The sequence below is a fragment of the Mobula hypostoma genome, chromosome 1 (genome assembly GCF_963921235.1).
Source record: "Mobula hypostoma chromosome 1, sMobHyp1.1, whole genome shotgun sequence".
Taxonomy (NCBI): domain Eukaryota; kingdom Metazoa; phylum Chordata; class Chondrichthyes; order Myliobatiformes; family Myliobatidae; genus Mobula; species Mobula hypostoma.
This window is the reverse complement of record NC_086097.1, coordinates 161,167,418-161,192,283: the sequence shown is the minus strand read 5'-3', so window position 1 is coordinate 161,192,283 and position 24,866 is coordinate 161,167,418. Positions and strand designations below refer to the sequence as shown.

The following is a 24,866-nucleotide window of genomic DNA, read 5'->3' as shown; positions in this document are numbered from 1 at the left end:
TTTTGTTGCCTTCTCTTGGTTTTTAAAAGTTTCCCAATCCTCTAACTTCCCATTAACTTTTGCTATATTATATGCCCTTCCTTTTCTTTTTATCCTGTCTTTGATTCCCCATTTTAGTTACGCTTACTTCATCTTCCCTTTAGAATACTCTTCACCTTTGGGATGTATTTATCCTGCGCCTTCCAAATTGCCCCCAGAAACTCCAGCCATTGTTGTTCTGCAATCATACTTGCTGGTGTCCCCTCCCAATCAACTTTGGACATCTCTTCTGTCATACTGTCACAAGTGCGGAGCAAGGGTGGACCCAAATGCAGGACACAAACACGCTTTGTAGGGTTAACTAAATTGAGTTTATTACTCGTTACAAGGAGGGCAAACGGGAAGCGGGAATAAGCGTATTGGACAAGGACTCAGGCCCTGGACTAGGCTGGGACTCAGGGTCTGGGTTAGGACTTAGAGCATGGACCTTGGAGCCAGGACTCAAACACAGACCTCGGACCTCGGAGCCAGGACTTTATACTTGAAACCTCGGAGCTTGGACTTGATACTTGAAACCTTGAAGTCAGGACTTGATACTTGGAACTTCGGAGCCAGTACTTGGTACTTGAACCTCGAAGCCAGGACTTGATATTTGAACCTTGGAGCCGGGACTTGATAATTGAACCTCGGAGCTTGGACTTGGAACTCAAACACAACTGGCCGTTTGATGTTTATTTTTAGAAGCTTTTTGTATGACGCATGGCTGTGGGGCTGTATACCTAATGGAGTTTTTTTTAACCACTTTTTCTGCTTAGTAGGGTTTTTTTATCATCACAAAATTTTTCAATCTTTAAGATAATTTTTTTTCCTTGAGACATTGCAAGTGTTGTTACTTCGATGTACTCGTGTTATTTTTTGTGAATAATATAATAACAAAAAGATTTGAAAAGGATCTCTAACACACACATAGAACGCTGAGCCGGGACTCCTCCTTTGACACAGGACGGAGCCGGGACTCTTCTCATTCATTGGACAGATTCAGACGAAGACACAGGACATAAAACTGAGCCGGGAATCCTCCTTTTACACAGGATGGAGTAGGGACTCTTCTTGAGACAGGGTCAGAACCCTTCCAGGGTACAGGGCCAGGACCCCTTTTAGTCACAGGACATGGATACGGAGACCGCACAATGATGGACAGTGCTATAACTGGGCACAAATGCACTCCAAGCAGCGGTGAGCTCTGGACTCACCCCGGCGGGTTAACTTTGACGGACCTGCTCTGGCAAGGGAAGGCGGCTTGCTGGCACTTGCTTCGGGACGAGACTTGGCTTGCTCCGGCAAGAAGCTTAGTTGGCTCTGGCCAGATGACATTGGCTCACACTGGCTTTGGTGACTTTGTTAATGCTCTAGCGCCGAGCAGCTGAAGCCGGAGACTTACAAACTGCCGGTTCAGTTGAGAGTAAATTACCTTTAATCACCAAGCCCGAGGGATACGGGAAAACAGGGAATTAAAGGGAAACAGGGAGTCAACGGTCCGGATCATAACACAAACAAAGTAAACTTAAGAGGAGCCCGATACGGACCATGACACATGCCCTTTACTCCACTGTAATACTGATACATCTAATTTCATCTTCTCTTTCTGAAACTTCAGGGTGAATTCTACCATATTATGATCACTGCTTCCTAAGGGTTCCTTTACCTCAAATTTCATTTATTACATAACACCCAATCCAGAATTGTCTTTCCCCTAGTGGGCTCAACTACAAGTTGTTCTAAAAATTTATCACGTATACATTCTACAAATTTCTTCTCTTGGGATCCACTTCCAACCTGATTTTCCCAATCTACCTGCATATGGAAATCCCCCGTGACTATCATAACTTTGCCTTTTAACATGCCTTTTCTATCTCCCATTGTTATTTATCCCACATCCTGGTTATTATTTGGAGGCATGTATACAACTCCCGCCAGGGTATTTTTACCCTTGCAGTTTCTTAACTCTATCCACAAGGATTCTACAACTTCTCATCCTCTGTCACCTCTTTCTCAGGATTTGATTTCATCTTTTACCAACAGAGCCACCCCACCCCCTCTGCCAACTTGCCTGTCCTTTTGATACAAGGTGCTAAGCTCCCAACTATGATCTTCTTTCAGTCACAACTCTGTAACGCCCGCAACATCATACCTGCTAATCTCTCTTGGTGCCTCAAGATCATCTGCCTTATTCCGTATACTGTGAGCATTCAAATATAACACCTTCAGTCCTGTTCTCATCACCTTTTTTGATTTTGCCCCCGTGGTACATTTCAACTCATCCTACTGACTGCAATTTTGCCCAGTCGTCTGCCTGTCCTTCCTCACAGTCTCACTACACATGGCAGCTTCTTGCATACCAACTGCCCCATCCCCAGCCCTATAATTCTGTTTCTCATTTCCCTGCTAAATTAGTTTAAAATTTTCTCCACAGCTCTAGCAAACCTGCCCACAAGAATATTGGTCTCCCTTGGGTTCAGGTGTTACTTGTCCTTTTTGTACAGGTCATATTGTCCCCAGAAGAGATCCAAATCACTGAGTAATCTGAAAACATCCCCCCCCCCCGCTCCAGTTCACACATACATCTGCCAAAACATCTTCTTACTCTGACTGGCGCATGGCACAGACACCAATCCAGAGATTACTACCCTGGAGGTCCTGCTTTTTATCTTTCTAACTAACTCTCTAAGATCTCTTTTCAGGACTTCCCCCCATTTCCTACCTACGTTGTTGGCACAATATGTGTCACAACTTCTGGCTGTTCAACCTCCCCCCCCCCCCCCCACTTCACCCCACTTTAGAATGCTGTGGACCCAATCCGAGAAATCTCTGAACCTGGCTCTTGGGAGGCAAAATATCATCCGGATGTCTTCATCACGGCTACAGAATTGCCTGTCTGCTGCTGTAACTACGCCTAATTCTGCTCCTCTGTTTTATGGATTTATGGTCTTATTAGAAATTAGAAATGTATTTGGATGACTCTGAGAGTCCTCTACAATTTCCAGCTGAATGCTCAGAAACTCAAGGGGATAAATGTGGTGGGAATAGTGGGGAGATAGTGGGAGTGTTGAGGAAGAATTAGAAAACTTAAAGTTATCATGATCTATATTGAAAGGCTGCTGTGATGTTCCAGGAAATCTGCTAGTTTTTATAAATCTGAATTTTAACCAGCAACATTTTCATCAGGCAGCTACCCATCAGACTGAAAAAGCTGCCTGAGATATTAAAATTCTCTTTGTCACAGTGATAAACAAATGCTGAACATTTATATACAAAACAATTTTCATCATCTGCTATAGTCAAAGTTCGTACATTCATCATCGCTAGATTATATTCCTCAATTTTTGTCCTGGTTATTCTCATTTCCTGCACAAACTTAACTTCAAACTCAGTGCCCCAGTTCATCACTCAAACTTAAGACCAGTAATTTCCCTCACATTCTCTGAGCAATCTTACTTTCCGACTTCAGTTAGCAACCTATTAGCAACTCCGTCCAGCTCCACTTCATCTTCCATCTCAAAACCACCATTAACTTGCACACTGCCTAGAGATATTAAGCACTCTCTGCCACTTTCTTTGCTCAGCCATTAAACTCTCTTCACTTTTGACATAATTCCCATAGTTCTTACAAAAGCATATTAAAATCTTTGTGCATCTACCTTTTCATTTTTTTTCTCTTGTGGTTATAACAAATATCGTATTACATTTACCAACAGCTTTCACTACAGACCAGAGCTCATTTGATTTGCAGCAAATGAAAAGGAAAAGTTACTGAATATCCAGAGGTTATTTGTCTTGTTTTTAACATTAACGGAAAATGCTTCTATGTTGATAATACACTTAAATGAAAAACTTAGAAGCAAAAGATGATACTATAAATGGGCTATGTTCTCTTCAATAGTGCTGGGAAGTTTAATCAAACTGACAGATTTGGAAATAATGTCCATTATATAGTTAATGTAGAGTATTATTTAATATGTTGTTTTCACTGAGAGACTCCAGTTTTACAGTCAACAGTATACTTAATTGTGTATCACAATCAACATGTCTGACATTGAAACTGTAGTACTGCACCATGTAATAACTGGCAAAATAAGTACTGAACTACTTTAAATCTTAATCTATTACAAACTACTACTTAAGCTTACTTCTAAAAACAAGCTTGTTTTGTTTCATTAAGAAACAAAGACCTTACAAATTGTGAGACTTCTAGTTCTGAATTTTAAAATAGGTAGAAAGATTATTTTCATAAACTGTCCTTTTAGAACTTTTCTTACAAAGTGCACATTAGGGGAACTTACTTTCAGTCGACTTCTGTGTGAGCAGCTGGTTCTCTCTGTAGTTCAGATGTTTAGTGATGTGACACACAGTGCATCGTTTCGGACTTGCCTTTGGCCAGCTTAGAGGAACTCAGGGATGATTTAGAGGCAGCTGACGTCAGATCTTTCTTTTTTCTTCAAGTCTGCACTGCTTTGGTAAACTGCTGTGAACTGCTTACAACCCACAGACTCTCAAGGACTGGAGAATTAATGCAAATAAACTTAAACCACTAAAGTATAAACCAAAGAAAATTTCAATAAGTGAAATGTATAAAAGTGAAAAATTGGAATTAACAGCTTTTTAGTTATAAGAGTAATATTATAAACTGCACTCACAGCATCTACAGAAATAGATCACAAAACTTGTAAAGAGTTGGCTTGGTATTTTAGATTTCTAGCATCTGTAAAATTATGCTTTTGAATTAGTAACCTTGGTAAAATGGTGTGCATAATATTGTGTGCAGAAGTGAGTAATAAGTGAATTCAGGATATAACTATAACATCAGATATCCACTTAAAAGTGGCTGATTGTAACGAAAATGTAAAATTGATGTTGTTATGGTGTTATGCCACAGGAACTGTATCACTATGTCAGCTTTCAAATGAATACTTTTAGCAATGCACTCAATCAATGTTTTCCAAGTCTTTTAATCTAACTTAAAACTTTGAAATCCGAAGTCTTCCTTATTTTTTGAGCTGGCCACAGCCTTTCGAAACATATTTTTAAGGGGAAGTTTTTAACCTAGCCTATACATTGAAGACTGTTGGAAAAGGTTCCACTGGAATGTTGATACGAGAATCACTGCACATCTGGCCTGGTTTTATTCTCTGTGAGAAGTAGATTGAATTGGGGCGGTGTATGGGTGCAGCTAAGCTGCTGTTCTGTCAGCTTTTAGGTAGATATATAAAATTATTACTTAGTCTGATTTGTTCACTCTTCTTATCACCTTTAATGATCATTGAATCATGGAACCATTTAGATTTATAGCACAGAAAGAGGCCATTTGACCCATTGTACCCATACTAGATGAAAAGGAGTGCTTTAGACCCATTGCACTCTCCTGCCCTCAGTGCAAAGCAGTGTGAGGTTCTGGTGCATCACCAGCTCATCCAGGTACCTTGTACATGTGAAGACGTTTGCTGCTTCAACCAACCTTTGTGACAGTGAGTTATATTTGACTGTTCCTCTTTATTTTTCATGTAATTTCCTTATTAAAATGCAGGATACCAAATGTTTTTTCAGTTATATAAAAAGTAAAAGGCAGCTGAGAGTTGATTTTGGACCACTGGAAAATGATGCTGGTGAGGTAGTAATGGGGGACAAAGACATGGCAGATGAATTTAATTGGTACTTTGCATCTATTTTCACTGTGGATGACACCAGCAGTGTGCCAGATGTCCGTGAGTGTCAGGGAGCAGGAGTGAATGCCATTTCTATTACAAAGGAAGAAGTGCTAGGCAAACTCAAAGTCACCTTTGGATAAGTCACCTCGACCCAGGGTCCTGAGAGAGGTTGCTGAAGAGATAATGGATACATTGGGCATGATCTTCCAAGAATCACTTGATTCTGGCAGGGTCCTGGAGGACTGGAGGGCTCCACTCTTTAAGAAGGGAGGAAGTCAAAAGAATAGAAATTATAGGCCAGTTAGCCTAACCCTATTGGCTGCAAGAGTATTGGAGTCTATTTCTAAGGTTAAGGTTTTGGGGTACTTGGACACTAATGATAAAATAAGTCAAAGTCAGCATGGTTTCCGTAAAGGGAGATCTTGCCCGACAAATCTGTTAGAGTTCTTTGAGGACATTACAAGCAGGGTGGACAAAACTGGCAGTGGAAGTTATTTTTCTGGATTTTAGGAAAGCATTTGATAAGGTGCCACACGTAAGGCTGCTTAACAAGATAAAATCCTACGGCATTACAGGAAAGATACTGGCATGGATAACGTATTGGTTGACAGGCAGGAGGCAACGATTGCGAATAAAAGGGGTCATTTCTAGTTGGCTGCCAGTAACTTCTGGTGTTCTTCAGAGGTCTGTATTGGGACCGCTATTTTTCACATTGCTTGTCAATGATTTAGACAATGGAATTGGTGGCTTTGTGGAAAAGTTGGTAGATGATATGAAGATAGGTGGAGGAGTAAGTAGTGCTGAATAAGTAATGCGATTACAGCAGGACCTAGACAAATTGGAAGAATGAGCAAAAAATTGGCAGATAGAATACAGTGTTGGGAAATGTATGATAGTGCATTTTGGTAAAAGAAGCAATATTGACGATTATTATCTAAATAGGGAGCAGTTTCAAAGATCAGAGGTGCAGAGCAATTTAGGAGTCCTCATGCAAAACTCCCAGAAGATTAATTTACAGGTTGAGTCTGTAGTAAAGACGGCAAGTGCAATGTTTGACATTTATTTCGAGGGGAATAGAATATAAAAGCAAGGAGATAATGCTGAGCATTTATAAGACACTAATCAGGCTGTACTTAAGAGTATTGTCAATAGTTTTGGGCTGCGTATCTTAGAAGGGTTGTGTTGTCATTTGAGACAGTCTAGAGGAGGTTCACGAGTATGATTCTGGAAATGAAGGGGTTAACATATGAGGAGTGTTTGGCAGCTTTGCCCATTCTCTTAATCTATCCAAGACTTTCTACAGACATCTCCCTTTCTCAAAACTACTTTTCCCTCCACTTATCTTTTCATCATCTGCATACTTGGCCATAAGTCATCAATTCTGTAACCTTAAGTTCCTAATCAAATCTGATTTTCCATTCTGGTTCAGAATAGGGCTGTATACACATAGCATTTTTGAAATTTCAGATTTCCAGCTTTCACTGATTTTTGATTTTCTGTCCATATTCTGTACACATTATTAGTTAAGTAGGGGCAATTTTTGAATTTTGGCACTCTATGGATGACCTATCAACTGAAGCTGCTTATCTGTCTCCCTTTCCAGCCATCTTAATAAACCTCGTAAGATCATACACAGCTCAAGTTTCCAATGTATGTGCTAAAAAAGAAATTACCTTAAATAGCCCTGAAGATGAATAATGTCTCCTGTTCACTTAAACATGGACTGATAGAATTTGTCAGATAGTGCATGCCCCTCAAACACAGCTGCCTTATGGAATTTAGGAAAGGAACTTAAATCCTCTCTCCTGTCTCTTTCAGATCTACAGTAGCCAAATACAGTCCTCCACAATGGACATTCTGCAGATGGCGGAAATGCAGAGTAAAACACACGATGCTGGAGGTCAGCAATCATCTATTGAAAGGGATAGAGTCAACATTTTGGGCCTTTATCAGAACTAGAAAGGAAGGGGGAAGAGCCAGAATCAGATTGTACTGCGGCTTTAAAAACAAGACAAAATTTGTAGAGTTGCATGTGAAAAATAGTAGGAATGATATGTTTGTATTTTGCTGGCATGCAAAGAAAATACATGATCCTGAACAGGGAGCAGTGTTAAGTTTCCTCTTTCTCATTTATGATGATTTAAGTTTAAAAATAGTATACGCATCGGCACGAGTAAGTGCTTTGGAAAATAAAATAAGGACCCAATAGAAAAAAAAATGTTTCCATTAACTTGAAACAGTGATAAACTGAGAGCGTGAACCTGAGTTGATTTGAGACTTATAAACCAGGAATAATATGAGGAGAATCTTCTCCTTCATTGAATACTTAGGATTTGGAATACCCTCCCAATAAGGTGGCCAATACGGATTCAATTGTAGATCTTACAGAGAATGGGAAAAAGTACATGAAGGAGGAAAATTACAAAGTTCCGTGGAAAGAACAAGACAATGGATTAACAGGAGTTAGCACAGCATTTGTAGGATGAATGGCCTACTTCTCTGATGTGCTGTTCTATGGTTTGTATGTTGGGAACAGATTTTCAGACATTTTCCTGTGAGATGTTAACCGTTGCTTGTATGTTTGTCTTTAATAATTACTTTGACCAGAAGCAAGTCTGATTAACACTACTGGCTTCCATTTAGGTGGGAAGACTCTGAAATAGAGAGGTGGACAAGCAGGTGGTAATAAGTGGTATTTAGTCAGATAGGTTTTTCCAGTTTTTTGGATTTTCTTTATTGATAGGGCATACCTGGGCAATTTTCCACATAGAGTCATAGAATCATAGAGTCACGTAGTCTGTACGTATCGGCTGTGTGGTGGAAAAAGCACAACAGGGTCTCTTTCACCTCAGATGGTTGAAGAAGTTTGGTATGGGTCCCCAAATCCTAAGGACTTTCTACAATGGCACAATTGAGAGCATCCTTACTGGCTGCATCACTGCCTGGTATGGGAACTGTACTTCTTTCAATTGCAGGACTCTGTAGAGAGTGGTGCGGACAGCCTAGCACACCTGTAGATGTGAACTTCCCACTATTCAGGACATTTACAGAGACAGGTACATAAGAGGGGCCCAAAGGATCATTGGGGACCCAAGTCACCTGAACCACAAACTGTACCAGGTGCTACCATCCAGGAAATGGTACTGCAGCATAAAAGCTAGGACCAACAGGCTCTGGGGCAGCTTCTCCCAAAAGGCCATCAGATTGATTAATTCACGCTGATACAATTGTATTTCAACGCTGTATTGACTGTCCTGTTGTACATATTATTTATTACAAATTACTATAAATTGCACACTACACATTTAGATGGAGATCTAACGTGAAAATTTGTACTCCTTATGTATGTGAAGGATGTAAGTAATAAAGTCAATTCAATGTGTGGTATGTAGAGTCATTGGGCTAACTGATCCATGTAAATCAAGATTTGTTTTTAAACTAGTTCCATTTGTCAATGTTTGGTCCATATCACTTTCAAAAATTTTTATCCATATAAGTCTCATAGTTTATTTTAGTCAGCTAGAAACCAGTGTTAGATATCAGAGTTATAACAAAGCAGGAACAAACTGGTAGAGTTGTGGCTATTTCTAGAACACAAGCCTTCATCATTACAGCCCATAGCCTTTGCTGCATCCAGTGAACTCAGTTGTTTCCGGATGTTAAGTGGAGTGAAGATTAGTTTGGCCAAAGACTAGTTTCTGCAATTATGGAGATCTCAGGAGAAAGCCATATTGGATCATTCTTTCCAGGCTGACAATTGTTGCCAGATTCTGGCTGACAGGATCTACCAACATTTGGAGAGATAGACTGTGATCTGAGACAAATAGCATGGCTTTGTGCATAAAATGAACAAAGACGTTTTTATAAAGCCAAGACATTTTGCAGATACTAGAAATACAAGGCATAAAATGGCTGCAAGTTACAAAAAAAATCCAGAGGGAGATAGTGGATTGGATTCATAACTGGCTTAATGGTAAGAAGTAGATGGTGGTGGTCATGAGTTATTTCTCAGACTGGAGGCCTGTGTCCAGTAGTGTACCAAGGGGTTTGTGCTGGACCTTTGTTGCTTGCATTTTGCATAAATGATTTGGAAGTTTGTGGATGACACTACAAAGGGTGGTGCTGTAGACAGTGTAAAAGAATATGAAAAATTATAGGGGAATTTTGATCAGCTAGGTACGTAGACTGAGGATTTTCAAATGGTTTTCAATCCAGATAAATATGAGGTTTTGCATTTTAGGAGATTAAACAAGGGTAGGTCTTATACAGTGAATGGTAGGGCCCTGAGAAGTGTTATGGAGCATAAGAGTGCATATGCATACTTTGCTGAAAGCAGCATCACAGGTAGATAGGGTGATGAAGAAGCACTTTGGCTTTCATTATTCAGGCTATTGAGTATAGCAGTTGGGAAATTATGTTGCAATTATATAAGATATTGGTGAAGGCACAGCTTTGATCACGCTATTACAGGAAAGATTTTATTTAACTAGAAAGAATGCAGAAAAAATTGCAAGACTTTGACGGGGGCTTGAGTTGTAAGGAGAAACTGCAGAGAATAGGCTTCAGTCTTTGGCATATTTGCTGGATCCTGCTTTCTTTAAGGGACAGGCTTACTGGAGCCTTTTTCTCCTGTTATTCTTTTAACTCATTCACAAATGGAAGAGGCAGAACAGTAGAGCTTTAATTTGATCATTTGGTTGGGGCAACACACGCAAAATGCCAGAGGAACTCAATAAGTCAGGCAACATCTACGGAAATGAATAGATAGTTGTGGTTTTGGGCCAAGAACCTTCTTCAGAACTTGCTTATCTGCCCCTTGCATACACATTGGCCTGTAAAGCACCTTTGTCTCCGCACCTTTAATTTTGCCAAAGGGCTGCTCCAGATATTCTCTTTTGCATTTTCTCATTGAACCAGTGTAGGTGCCTGCCTTGATTCTGTGAGGGGCATGCTGGGCCACATCGCAACGTTGGAATAACGAATTCTGGTATGTTAGCACCAAAAAAAAAAGGCAAGAAAAATTCACTTGATTCTATTAACCTAAAATTCAATTAATATTCTACCTCAGGGCAGTGAGTATATTCAAGATAAGGGATTGATAGATTTGAAGGATATGGGGAAGTGCAGGGAAGTGGCATTGAGGTAAAATATCAGCCATGACATTATTAAAGACAATGCAGATGCAAGATGCTGGAAGAATATTTTGTTTCTATTTCCTGTGTTCAGAATTAGGTCTCGACCAATTGAATTCAATTGAACTATAAAGTAATAGAACTAGCTATTACAGAGATGTGCGTCAGTGACAGGAGAGGATAAGGGCTTTGTAAAGATAATTACATAGATTATTCTCTGCTGTTAGACTGGATTGACTTTTAGAACATTTTGCTCACACCTACGTTACACTTTACCAGATTTACTTTTGATTTCCCACACTCAAAGGACAACAGGCCCAGGTAAGGGTTAACCAGTTTGACAGAGACAGAAGCCAAAACCTTGATTAACTGTTTCAAGTTGCTGCTGGAACTCAGCCACAATCACGCAGCTTGTTCTTGGCAGTCCTCAGTTGCCAGAGAACTTTGCTAACAAAGGAAACAGGCTTGGATTACAGGGAAATGTGAAGCCAATAAAGTCAGAGACTTGGATGTTCTATGGCTCTGAAAGCATAACTTGTAAATAATCTAAGAACTGGACTTCATTGTAGATCAAATGGTCAATAAGCACTGGTTATACATAAATGATGTAATAGCTAAGTAAATGGATTCAGTCAACAATGTATCTTGCTAACAGTTAGATGGCTGTATTTGGCTTAGAATCACCAGGATATCAATATACTTAGCTTTTGTATATTTACTCGCTCACTACTTGTGAGTGGGTCTGGGAAGAGCCTTTAGCTGGCTACTGGAATTGGGCCCTGCCGGTTCCTTTGACTCTACTCTGAGAAGATTGTGTGAGGAATCATTTATGAATGAAACAGCATCAGAGGTTGGACTGTGTTCTCCTGTGGACTATTCATATAGCACCCCGATCCTTTCCCAGCATCAGGCAGATGCTGAGTTATTTTATTATTTGCAAAATGCACAATTCTGTCTGTACCTTCAGATACTGGAGCAAAAATCTCCATACTGTGATTGTCTTGGAACAGTGGTTGTTGGATGCTTTTATCACTACTTATGAGGGCACTCTGCTGACAGCAGGAGACCACATCCGACAGCTTTGGAAGTAACAGCATCACTATCCACAATGCAGTCCTTAACATCAGTAATTAACGACAGCTGAAAATTATGCATATAACCACCTCACATCCTGCAGTACTGAAGATAACATGTAAATGAGTGGTCACCTGCTCCAATGGCAACTTTGTGACTTTTGTGAGGGAATAGATATCAGTGACAAATACAATGAGTTAACACATCAAAAATGGTGTAATTCCAATTTTTGGCATTTATGTGCAATGAAGTCTGTGCTCATTTGTATTAAAAGGGAACATTGCCAGCACTGTTGAGAATCTTGATGAGAAAGAAGTTTCTGCTTATTTCTGCCACTAGGTTTGGTTTACATTATGCAATAAATACTGCTTGAATGTTTCTATGATATCAAAAAGCAGCTGTCAGAACTGGATAAAGGCTATGGGACCAGACAACATCCTTGAAGAGCTGAAGACACACACTCCAAACACACACTGGGCCTCAGCCAAGCATTTTCCATACAGTTCAACATGGGTATCTACCTAGCAATGTAGAAATTGCTCAGGTACATCCTATTCATAAGAGCAAGACAAATCCAAATCCAAAATACTGACCAATCAGTCTACTCTCAATCACCAGTCAAGTGATGGGAGTTGTTATTGACAGTGTGGGTACTCACTCATGCATATTTTAGGTTTTGCTAGAACCACATGACTCCGGACTTCATCACAGCCTTGGTCTAAACAAAAATTCCTCAGCAATGAGCATCCCATGTCTGTACAGAGAATGACCTAGACAACAATCTGGCATAAGATGATAAGTGGCAACCCCAGTTCATACCACAAAAATGTCAGACTACAATCATCTCCAACAAGAAGGAGCCTATTCACCTCTCCTTGATACTCAATGGCATGACCATTGCTGATCCCTCACTGTCAACATCATCAAATGAGCATTGACCAAAAACATTGGACCAGCCACATAAGTACTGTTGTTGCAACATTTGGTCAGAGGCTGGATATCCTGTGGTGAATGACTCACTTCCTGACATCTAACCCTTTTCCACCATCCGGAAGGCACAAGTTCACAGTTCAAAGTACAGTTATTATTAAAGTACGTATATGTTATACAACCTTGTGATTTGTTCCTAACAGGCAGCCACAAAATAAAGAAACCCAAAAGGGCCCATATAAAAAAAGAAGCCCGTAGAACACCCAATGTGCAGAGAGAAACAGAATACAAGCAAATAGTGTTCTGAACCGAAGTACGCAAGAGAGTCCGGCAGTTAAGCATAGTTCAGCGCAGAACCGAGTACATCTCGTGGAGTAGTGATCTGAACCGGTCTGAGTCTTGCTTTGGGCCCCAACACCCTGACCTTTTCAGTCAGGCCTAGTGTAAAAATCGACGTCCTAACATCAGGTTTAATCGCCTTGATACACTCTGGGGCCTGAGTCTCAATCTCTCAATTCAGTTTGTACCGACCTTTCCGATTTGGCACAGCACGTAAGTCTCCGTCCAGACATCGAGTTCAGTCGAGCCTCACAGCCTTGATTCAGCCTTTGGCATGGTGCTTAAATCGATCTAACCTTGAGTCCTCCTTGCCTGGCCATGGTCCTGCCATGTTGAATTGTCTTCAAGTCCAAAGCAAAGTTGAGACTATTACTTGTGATGATGGTTTCCCAGAAAAAGCGTGATTACCGAAGTATTTAGTTGTCTTCCTTGTTTCACTAGCCAACAGCCAGGAGTCACTGAAGTTCACCAGTGTCATCTTTAACCGTGATCTTTAGAGTGTGATGGAATTCTCTATACTTATCTGGATGAGTGCAGCTTAAAGAACTCTTAGTTACAGTAGCTCATTATCATTCAGGACAAAACAACCTGTTTGATTGGCTTCCATCTCCCACTCTAAACATTCATTCCCTCCACTACCTTAGCACAATTGCTGGGGTGTGTGCTAACTATTAGCTGCGGAGGCTATTCTGGCAGTAACCCAAAATCCTGTGACCTCCAACCCCAAGCAGGGCCAGAGCAGCAAATAGACGGGAACATCAACACCTAGAGTCCCCATCTGTGTCACATGGCATCTTGATTTGGAGCTACTTTGTCATCACTGGGTCAAAATACTGAGTTTCCCAATGCAGAACACTTCAGGACTATCTTCACTATAAGGTTACCTAAAGTTCAAGATGGCAGTCTGTCATCACCTTCTCAAGCAGAGTTATGGATAGGCAATAAATGCTCTTCTTGATCGCAATGCCCATATCCTGAAAATTAATTAAAACAACAAAGAAAAATACCCCAAAGCCTCATATATGCTGCATACCAAGATTTTTATTCTGTTGGAAATGAAATTTTCCAAGTGGATTTTGATTGAAATCCTGATACACATCACTTCCACTATAAACTGAAAATAATCTTCAACTAGTCTTTATAAAATATTTTACCAAAAGATATTTCCCTCCCCCCACTCCAAACAACAGCTCAAGGTGAAGTTATTGAGTACAAGGCTGAATTATCTGCCACAGATAGAATGTACCTTGCCTTAGACCAGAAAGAATTCTCGTCACTTGTTGCAATAAGTTAGAGATGAATTGTTGATTTTGCACCGGTGCTTGAGGGGAACATTCATGTCATTAACCAAGTCCTGCCCACCCAAATTTTAAAATGTGGGCAATCCATGTCAGATGTCCAGCTGTAATTGTCACAAAGGTCAGTGTTGGCCACCTGTGTCTGGAATATTCTCTGAAACAATAGTGAAAATTTCGTGCAAGTTGAAGATGCAGTGTGGAAGGTATTAAGAGTGGAATGTAATCACAAACAAGAGAAAATCTGCAGCAAAGTCAAAGCAAAACAAAATGCTGGAGGAACTCAGTAGGCCAGGCAGTATCTATGAAAAAGAGTAAACAATTGATGTTTCGGTCCTGATGAAAGGTCTCGGCCTGTAATGTTGACTGTTTACTCTTTTCCATAGATACTGCCTGGCCACTTGAGTTCATCCACCATTGTGTGTGTGTGTTTTTGTAATCCAGGGAGCGGGAAGCACAGAATCAAATATCGCTATGATGATTGTACATTCTGGTATCAATTGTTTGGCGACAATAAAGTATAAAGTATAAAATTGTTTTGTGATAGTAATCAGTAGTTCTTCCACCATGTAGTAGCAGACTGTGCAACCCCACCCCCCGAGCAAATGTCGTCATTGTAATAGCTTCTGTAATTCACTCATTCCTGTGCTGTGTTTGTCCCCTTAGTGTTATTGATGTACTTAGGCAATGGACAGGTGCTTAAGTTCCTAACATGAGTTAAGATCCAGGTTGTGAGGAGATAATCCTTGCCTCCAAGTAGTGGCTGGAGCTCTAAATGCAAGGAAAGTATGCAAAATGGTGCAGGATGCCAACTCATCTGTGGTCAGGAAATGGATGTCAAGGAGTTGCTAGCTGTGGTCATGCTGAACAGTATCTTCAAGGAATGGATAGTCTTCCTGTTGTAGAGAGCTGATAATAGGCAGTGTAAAACATGTGTACTCTGTGGCTTTCTTAACTTCCAATAAAGTTCAAACCTGTAAAAGACATATATGCAAAGGGCATAGGAGCTCAATGTTTTTGTAATTTTTGAAAGGATTCTTCATTGTTTGCCTCTGGACCTTTCTTTACAGGTTGCAACACAGAGGGCAGTTAATAACGACACAACCCTTTGTACAATGTACACATGGAAATTCAGCATTTCTAGTAAATCCAAAAAAACCCTTTCTTCTTACAAACAAGAGAAAATCTGCAGATGGTGGAAATCCAAGCAACATACAAAATGCTGGAGGAACTTAGCAGGCCAGGCAGCATCTATGGAAAAGAGTCAGTCGGCAATTTGGGCTGAGACCCTTCATCAGGACTGGAAAAAAATATAAGAAGTCAGAGTAAGAAGGTGGGGGGGGGTGGTTGGAGGAAGAAAGACAAGGTGATAGGCGAAATCGGGAGGGTGGTGGTTGGGATGAAGTAAAGAGCTGGGAAGTTGATAGGTGAAAGAAATACAAAGCTGGAGAAGAGAGAATCTGACAGAAGAGGACAGAAGGCTATGGAAGAAAGACAAGGGCAGGAGCACCAGAGGAAGGTGGTGGGCAGGTAAGGAGATAAGGTGAGAGAAGGTAATGGGAATGGGGACTGATGAAGGGGCGGTGGGGGGCATTACTGGAAGTTTGAGTGATATTCATGCCGTCAGGTTGGAGGCTACCCAAGTGGAATATAAGGTGTTGTTCCTCCATACTGAGTGTGGCCTCCTTGTGACAGTAGAGAAGACCCTTTCTTCTTAGTTGTTGTATTTCACAGGGATGTTCTGGGCATATCACAACAAACTAACAAATTGACATATTGTGTATATCTTCTGCTGGGGTCTGTGAAGGTTGAAGGTTCATGAATAATTTGAACAATGGTGAACTCTACAACTGAAGCTGAAAGGCTTCTTCTACACTCTCCTCCTTGGTTGTAACATCTGCTTTTCTTTTTATTTGGGGATTTCAATGTCAACTCAGAAAATATAACATCTGACCTTTAACCAGTCTTGTCAGTGCACAAAACATAAACTCCAAATCAAGACAACTATAAAACATAAAAGGGAAGGCTTGGGAGGTTGATTGGCTTGTTCCTTATCTTGTCTTGTAAGTTCTTAAAGACGATAAACAGAAAAAGTCCATCAGATCCTTTAAAAATGAACAGAACAGAATAGAACAAGACATTCTGATGGAACTGGTCTTTGCAAGTATTGAATTGCTAATCTCAGCAAGTCATTTGTTCTGTTTTTCAATCACTTCAAGCAGGCTTCTGATCACATAGCTGGTACCTGATTCCATAGTTGTTTATATTATTTATTCATTAACAGGATGAGGGCCTCACATTCAAAGCTGGAAATTATTGTCCATTTCTAATTTCCTTCATAACTGTGTAGATTTCTAGTGGACAATTGGGAGTCAGTGAGTGGGGATTAACATATAGAGACGTTTAGATAAGGATGGCCGTTTCCTCCTCTAAAGAACATTAATAAACCATTTGTTTCTTTTTTGCAAAAGTCTGTATTTCTGGTTACCATTCCAAAAAAGCTGCATAGCACTGCAGATTTATTTAATTGCAAACATGAGGAAATCTGCAGATGCTGGAATTTCAAGCAACACATATAAAAGTTGCTGGTGAACACAGCAGGCCAGGCAGCATCTCTAGGAAGAGGTACAGTCGACGTTTCAGGCTGAGACCCTTCGTCTGGACTAACTGAAAGAAGAGCTAGTAAGAGATTTGAATGTGGGAGGAGGAGGGGGAGATCCAAAATGATAGGAGAAGACAGGAGGGGGAGAGATGGAGCCAAGAGCTGGACAGTTGATTGGCAAAAGGGATATGAGAGGATCATAGGTCGGGAGGCCTAGGGAGAAAGAAAGGTGGGGGGGGAGGCCCAGAGGATGGGCAAGGCCTATAGTGAGAGGGACAGAGGGAGAAAAAGGAGAGAGAGAAAAAGAGAATATATATATATAAAATTAAATAATGGACGGGGTACGAGGGGGAGGTGGGGCACTAACGGAAGCAGAGAAGTTAATGTTCATGCCATCAGGTTGGAGGGTACCCAGACGGAATGCCTCTGAAGGGTTCTGACGAAGGGTCTCGGCCCGAACTGTCGACTGTACCTCTCCTAGAGATGCTGTCTGGCCTGCTGCGTTCACCAGCAACCTTTATGTGTGATACTTAATTGCATAGTTACTTTAGTCAGGATATCATTGAAGCAACTTAGCTGCTGGGCTAGCATAACTTGAGATGTCAGAATTACTTCTGGTGCAGTACAGAAGTAGGATTTCACATCTGAGAAATACTAAATTGAGAAGCAGTTTCTCTCCCAGTGTCATTTCTGGGAAGCTGATAGGTGAAAGGAATACAAGGCTGGAGAAGAGAGAATCTGATAGAAGAGGACAGAAAGCCATGGATTTATGCATTTATTACATACAAAAATTCTCAAACACTGATGTGCTACAGTACTGAGGCCATTCTGGAAGAGACAACATGTTTGGTTGAGTGCCAGTGTAGGTCATTGTCCAAAAATTCTTCTCAGGCACTTAAAAACCCAATCTTCTTTAACACAGGTAGCATTTTATCATCTTATTTTACTGCATAGAGAAATGACATGACTGCAAAATAAATTAACTAGACAATAGGATAGACATATTGCCCTGACTAATGTCAAAGATCTTCCAAATCTTTTCTCTTTGGCCAAGTAAGGTTTATCTATAATGCATTTCATTTCAACAGTGTCTTATTGACCTTCTCAGCAATGTACTTCAAGTCCTTTTTTATGTCATCAGTTTTTTGCCAATAATTTTGTGAAGTTCAGCAAAACTGAGAGAATTTGTTCGTCTGCCCCTTGAGAGAATCCAATGATACTATAATTGTACGCAATCTTCCTTTGGGTCTTGGTAGCAACTTAACTATTCCAAAATATGTATTTAAAAACTGGGAAAACACTTGACAAGGAAAAATAATCCAAACTGGGAGAATTGGGACCGCTGTACTAATTCAGTTGGACAACATACTGTATCATTACAGCCAACAAACAATGACGTTCAACTTATTAGCTCTTATTTTAAACAGACAATAAACTTGCACTGATGTAGTGCCTCTAATGCAGAAGAATAATTAACGGTACTTCAAAGTAGTACAATAAAAGAAATAAAGTGTTGAGAATTGTAATCAAAGGAAAGATTGTTTTAAAGCTGCACTTTAAAAGAGGACAGGGCTGTGGAGAGAAATGTGATGAAGAGATTTCAGAGCATGGATTATGTGCAGTTGAATACACAGCCTCTAACGTTCGAGCAAAGGCAGCAGGGTTGTTCAAAAGCCCGGGATTACAAGTCCAAGGTTAGTCTGGAAAAGTTACAGTGTAAAATATCCAAGATTATCAGAGAGTCTAACTCTCAGAATAGCATCAGTAAAGATAAGGGTGATGCTGAGAAAAACAGTGCTGTAAAAGAGCAAACATCTGGATAATCTGGTTTATAAAGGATAGGTGCTGTCATTGGAAAAGTGGACTCTAGGAGTGAACATTACACCTTCTATTTCTTCTGATTAGAGAGAAGGGCATGTAAGTTTGTAAAAGTAGGGAATAATGGTTTCAACTTGATGGTGACTCTAGTTCCACATAAAATGCTAAGATATGAAGCAGTCTAGCTCAATCCAGATGATGAGGGGAACTAGATTGTTTTACAAACTTTTTAGGCCCTGAAGCAATTTAGTACCAATGAAATATGTTAGAAGAAAAGTCACTACTAAAATGTAGAAAATAGGTAATAGAAATTGAAATAATTTACTATTTGTATTTCCTTATATTTGGATCTTGTTCTAAATATTTCTCTAGAACTATAATGTAAATTTAAGCAGTGGCCCCCAGAGCATTATTCAAATATCTTTGCAAATTGTTAATATTTTTGATTCTGTTGCATGAAATACTGTGTTATCACATCTCAGATGTTCATTAAGTCATAGTTCCTGACGTGTTGGAATCCTTTTGATTTAGAGAATCTAAGTACCTCTGTGGAGCTAAAATGTCCAAGATTCCTTTCAGCTCATGGAAAATTAACCCATTTGTGTTTGAGGAATTTTCAAAACTGAAAATATCTGAAAACTAAAAACAGATAGACTAATTCCAAGTAAAATGGAAGATCTTGCAAAAACTCCCAATCATTAGGGATAAACTGTTATTAAAACTCACAGTGGTGAATATATTGCTTGGGCCCAACGGCCTACACTCAAAGGCTTTAAAAGAGATGGCTGTAGAGATAATAGACCCATTGTTTAAATACAACAGATACCTCAAGGCACTTGAGCGATAGCAGTTCCCCTTGACTCTTCAAATTCACTGGAAAGATGAAGGAACCACTGTCTGGGGTGGTGATAGAGGCAGGTAGATTACGGACATTTAAGAGACTTTTAGATAGGCACATGCATGAAAGAAAAATGGAGGGCTATGTGGGAGGGAATGGTTGGATTGATCTTGGAGAAGGTTAATATGTTGGCACAAGTTTGTGGGCCAAAGGGCCTGTACAATGCTGTATTATTCTATATTCTATGCGAGTGTCCTCTCCCAGATTACAGCTTCCAGCAGTCTCAGAGACACACTCTCAGCTCCAGTGTCAGGCCAGGCCTGCCTCTGCTAACAATATTCTGTTCCAAGTATTGTCAAGGGAAGAAATTCCAGGTAGAGGAACAGATTCAGGATTGTGCGCTAAGCTAACTTAAAAGCATGCACCATCATTACTGAATCTTGGGAATCCCTGCCACATGGCTGATCAAAGCAATGAAAGAGCATTTAGGAGGATAGCGAGCTCCTTGCATCCATTTATCATGAGCGCACAGAAATCTCTGTGAACAGCAGAAGGAGCAAACTACCCATCCACCATTCTGTCACACTCCTCAATATTGCAGCCAACAGTTTATTGGACTATTGGTTTGCTAGATACAGCAGTGAGCAAATTGGTTGCTGCATTTTGTACATTATAACAGTGATTCCTCAAGTTGTGATATGTGTATATAAAAGAAAGACTTGATTTTCTCTCCTTAAAAAGATGCATCTTAATGTCAGCTTCACCTTTTGTACAAGAAAATGGACATAGTTATAAAAGTATGACAGCACTAAATTATGGAAGTCAAAACATTCTTGGTTATCATCTGTATTTCACATTCTTGGTCTCGTCTTACTGAAATAGCTACACAATTAGAAAACCAAATTCTAGGTTTAACTGAATGTTTTGTTTGAAAAGTAAATGAGATGAATTGGGAAAAGATAAATGGAATTTGGGAGATAAGCTGAAATATATTTGTCAAAAATATTGATCAGTCATATTTATTGGGAAAACTTCAATGCCGGAGACAAGCTTAGAGTAAGTGATCAGAAAGATAAATTGTGAGGGGAAATTAATTAATACATTTATCAGATTTATTGTAGCAGAGGAGACTATTCAGCCCATTACTACATGTTGGCTCCCAGTGGAGAAATCCCATTAGTCCAATTCCTGCTCTCTTTTCCCTTGCTGTTCCGCCACTTATTCGCTTTCATATGACCATCAAATCCCCTTTAGTTTTTTTGTCATCACCTACACTGAGGTTCATTTGCAGTGGTTCCCAAACTTTTTTGGGTTACCATCCCTATGGGTCCGAGAAAGTGGCTCAACATCACCTTCTGCCTTTCTGGCCATTACGTAAAAACTATGAAGAATTTTCATTTACGATGCATACTGAAAGACAATAGGAGCTGAAAATTCAAAGCAATAACAAATAATTTCAAAAATCATTCAAATCTATTTAAAGCTACAAAAAAAATCATTTCTTTATTTAATTACAGTAAAAGCAATTTTCATCAACAATTTTAGAATGTACATTAATAATCCAACGATTCACTACTTCATTGCTTTTTCACCTTTGAATGAGATGTATGGGCTTGGTGCAGCGATATCTGCTTCTCAACATCAGGCCGAGTGTCACTCAGAAGGAGTCCCAGGTCCCCATGCTCAGTAATTAGCAGTCTGTTTCATTGCTTTGAAAGAAGTTGGGTAACTGCACTGAAACCGCTCTCCACTAAACATGATATTGGAAAGGCATAATAAAGAATATCTTGACTTTGTTTCACATTGCAGGATAGCACTCAAGATTTCTTTCTGCAACCAAGCCTTGATCTGAACCTCGGCTTCAACTCAAAGTCATTTTGTAGTAAAATCAGTTCTTTCTCCATCCTTCCTGTTAATTCTTCATTACAAGTATTCAGAAATAGATTTATTATCCAATCTGGAATTTGGATTGAGAGAAGGTCCTGAAATCTCTCTGACATGTCTTTATGCAGCTCCTCCAGATGTGCACAGTACACTTGAAGATCATCATCTGGTATTCTTTCTTTCTCTTCCAACCCGAATAGGCTCAGAAATTGGAAAAGGTCACGATGGCCAATGTTGCAGTTAAATAGAACTAACTTGGACAGAAAAGTGATGATGACTGATTTGACTGTGACAAGATTCACTTCATTTCATTGCAATTGAAGACTGATTTCATTAAACTTTACAAATAATTCAGACAAATAAGGAGTATCATACATGGTGCCCCATCCGTTGTACAAGTAAGAATGTTTGTCAGTGAAATGTCCTTCTCTTTGAAAAATTGCTCAGCAACCTGAAATATTGACTCCCTCTTGGTATCTGTTTCTTGTCTCCTTGCAAATAACAACTTTTGAACCACACTTTCATCTTTTATGAAGCAAACATAACCAAGAAAGAAAGATTCGTTGCCTGGCAATGTTGACTCATCTAACTGCACAGCAAATTTTGTTGGCCTAAGTATGTTGAAGAACGTGTTTTCCACATACTCAGATGTTTCATATATTCGTATTTGACCAGAGCTGTCGCTGAGCTGAATCCCTTTAATTATTTGGGCTGGTGACTTATGCAAAATCATACTCAGAATCTCCCTTACTGCTGGCAAAATCAGTTCTGCTACAATTGTATGGGGCTTTCCAGATTTAGCAATGAGCAATGAAATGTTGCAAGAAGCACACAAACCATCACTGTTTTGTTGTGAAGAGCTTGCAAACATGTTTTGAAGTGTTTTCAGATTCTGAGGATCAGATGCTTATAATAAGTAATCTATTTCTTAAATTAATCTGTAATTCCCTCAGCTGCCCCCTTTGCTCCAGATGCCATCCACTGTTCCCTTTATCTGTATCATTCCCTTAGAAACTTCCACTGCCCCATTCTGGGAGCCACTGATTTATAGTAACCAATTAATCTACCAGCATGCCTTAGAGAGAATAAAACTGGAGGTACTGCGGGAAAAAAATTAAGGTACAAGAACAAAATTGGAACTGAGGCAGATGTTTATCAGGAAAAGTCAGACTGTTGTGAGGTGTTATTGGTTTATATTATTGATTTATTACTGTAAAATGAAAACAGAACAGCAAACATGGTATTGTAGTGACAGAGAAAGTGCACTGCAGATGGACAAATAAAGTGCAGGGGTAACAAGAAGGTAGACAGGGCAATCAAGAATTCATCTTCTATGAGAAGTTTGTTTAGGAATCTGATAACAGTGAGATATAAACAGTCCTTTAACATGGTAATAAGTGCTCTGTAGCTTTTGTACCTTTAGCTTGCCTGGAAAGGGAAGAAGAGAGACTGACTGGGGTAGATGAGGTTCTTGAATACGTTATCAGCTTTCCTGAGATACTGAGAATTGTAGATTGAGTTAGTGGAGGGGAGGCTAGTTTATGTACAAAGGAGGGATTGTATATCTGAATGCAAGACTATTAGAGGTAGGAAGATTGGAGTATTATCATCTCTCCTATACATTTTGTATGCCCTTGGTGGAGATATTTTACAAGTGTCTCCAAATAACCCCTAGTAGATTCCCAGGAGAAAAGTTTAGGAGGTTGATAGTGATGCAATTGGCCTTTACGGTTAAAGTGTGGCCACCAGATTCAATAAACAACTTAATTAGTTCCTGTAAGCTGCAAATGTCTTCTGACACCGAACGCATGAGCCTCAAGCTCAGACATGATGTGGAAGTTCCACTCTTTCTTGTATCACCCTTGCCTTACCGAGTGGTACACCTCTCTACTCATCCTCTCCAAAATGAGCAGAAGTAGGCAGGCTTATATGAGTCTGCTACTCTTCCTACCACTCAGACTGTTTCTGTTGCTAATGCAATGTAAGCATAATACTTATGCATCTACTAAAAGCTAGAACATTCAATTCACATGTAATTATTCCAAAGCTTGGAAACAAATCTGCAAAGTTTATGGACTGAGCTCCAAGATTGCAAGGTTCTATTCACCACCCATCTTCTGAGCAAAACCTTTTAGAAAAACATCCTATTGAACATCTATGGGGTTTTGGACCTACTGACAGCTTTGCCTATCATGATCTTCAGCGCCCTCCAATGCTACGGTACTTGCAGCTTCAGTGTTGAGTAACAGAAAGTGTGGGAATCCAGGAACCACTCAGTTAAACTTCTAAATACATGTTACAATTGAAATGTTAAACCAGTTCTCCTGAGGGAACACCACTTGCATACAGCCCAAGCTGTGTTAACTTCCCAGTACACGGTCACTTTCACCTACATGGTCTCAAGCTCATATGTTCATGAGTTAAACCTCAACCAATTTACCAAGTCTGAAATTCCTTGTTTTAATTGCTTTGTTAATCTATAATGTCATCTTTAAAACTTTGATTGGAAACCCTTTCTCGACACTAATTTTGTAAATATAATGCTGTTCTTGACCCAATCATTATGACAAAGACTATGTCTTTTATTGACTCTTCTGCTGATTATCCATATCCCCCCTCTGAACATTCCTATCACTCTGCTGGTCATGTCTCTCTCAGTGGACTAGCTTGATATTCAGGGCTGTTATTGGCCGTATAAAGTTCTGAAATTAAAATTTTCGTCATCGCAAGCTGTTGATGGAGATGCACAGGATAATTAGGACCAAGGCCAATTGTTGGGCACGTGGCCAAGTGGTTAAGGAGTTAGTCTAGTTACCTCAAGGTCACTAGTTCGAGCCTCAGCTGTGGCAGCGTGTTTGTGCCCTTGAGCAAGGCACTTAATCACTCATTGCTCTAGTCTGTGCGAGGAGTGGCGCCCCACACAGACTTCCAATCTGCGCCTTGTAAGGCAAGAAAATGCCTGGCGCAGGCCTCTCATGGTCTGAGTCAATGTTCCCCTCCCCCAGTATGAGGAATGTTCTGAATTCTGAATGTCCAACATTTTTGAGCCAATAATTTCCAAGCTTTTATTGCCCAGTTTTATTTTTAGTAATGTTGGAAAGTGTATGGTTATGCACTTTGGTAGAATAAATAAACAGGCAGTATTATTTAAGTGGGGAGAGATTCAAAGTTCTGAGATGCAACGGGACTTGGGAGTCCTCATGCAGGATACCCTTAAGATTAACCTCCAGGTTAAATTGGTGGTGAAGAAGGCGAATGCAATGTTGGCATTCA

At 40.0% G+C, this 24,866-nt stretch overlaps 1 protein-coding gene across 1 annotated transcript in view; it reads right to left on the bottom strand.

Annotated features, from left to right (window-relative positions):
* Positions 1–4,407, bottom strand: part of LOC134351794 (G-protein coupled receptor 20-like) — a 43,827-nt gene extending 39,420 nt beyond the window's left edge. Inside the window, exon 1 of the mRNA XM_063058494.1 lies at positions 4,320–4,407. The gene's annotated coding sequence lies outside the window, so the exon portion shown is untranslated. The remainder of the gene's footprint in view (positions 1–4,319) is intronic.
* Between the last annotated feature and the right edge of the window lie 20,459 nt (positions 4,408–24,866).